General features: G+C 41.4%; 1 pseudogene; it reads right to left on the bottom strand.

The window, feature by feature from the left end:
• LOC112072173 (MAP kinase-interacting serine/threonine-protein kinase 2-like) overlaps window positions 1-603 on the bottom strand; it is a 28373-nt pseudogene extending 27770 nt beyond the window's left edge.
• Window positions 604-959: the final 356 nt, after the last annotated feature.

Raw genomic sequence — 959 nt, 5'->3', positions numbered from 1 at the left:
CCTCCCGTCCATAGAAAATGATGGGTCCAACTCTCCCGTCCATAGAAAATGATGGTCAAACTCCCGCCATAGAAATTGATGGCCAAACTCTCCGTCTCATAGAAATAATGATGTGTCCAAACTCTTCCCGTCGCATGAGAAAATGATGGTCCAAACTCTCCCGTCCGATAAGAAAACTGTTAACCGTAGAAATACTGGTCGCAACCTCCCCGTCCATAAAATGATGGTCCAAACGTCTCCCGTCACAAAGAAAGATGTGGTCCATACTCTCAGAGTTTGCAATGAAGATTATTATCCACTAACCTCCTCTTAGTTTCTCAAAAACCAAGTAGAATTTGTCTTCTTCCTCAAAGAACTCTACCAGCTCCAGAATGTTTCTGTGGACAGGAGAGGAATCGTTATCAACAGTGTTAAGGTAATGTCTATATCTACACAGTAGTGAATCTCAGCGGTCCATGCTCCCGCTCTGTGTCCCCCAGAGGGGCTGCTGTACCTGTGTCCCTGGCATTGATAAAGAATCTCCACTTCCCTGAAGACKCGGCTCCGACTGAGACCCGCACGCTTCTCCACGATCTGGACAATCACAACAAGATTGAACGATATGTGTTARTCATTAGTCATTTTCATATTAGAGAATAATTTGCTCTTATTGAAGGAATGATTTCACGCAAGCAGAGCCATCCTACTGTGTCTAGAAAGTCTATCATWAGTACAGGGTTCTCCCCCAAAGAAATGCCAGCTTCAAATGTATATAAAATGTTTCATACTATCTTGAATTACTCTGGCCTGGCCCTCATACCTACGGTCCCTGTTCTATTGACTATTGAAAAATGAAATACAAGGAAAATTAAAGGAAAAACTTAAATATTACAATATTAATTAAATAAATCAATTTAAAATCACTGTGTTTGCTACTTTATTGATCARTTAAGGCTCAGGCAGAAAAGGGCAGTTCCACT

Source organism: Salvelinus sp. IW2-2015, unplaced genomic scaffold, assembly GCF_002910315.2.
Source record: "Salvelinus sp. IW2-2015 unplaced genomic scaffold, ASM291031v2 Un_scaffold1849, whole genome shotgun sequence".
NCBI classification, from domain to species: Eukaryota; Metazoa; Chordata; class Actinopteri; order Salmoniformes; family Salmonidae; genus Salvelinus; species Salvelinus sp. IW2-2015.
The sequence above is the reverse complement of the archived record's forward strand: the minus strand, read 5'-3'. Positions and strand labels throughout refer to the sequence as shown.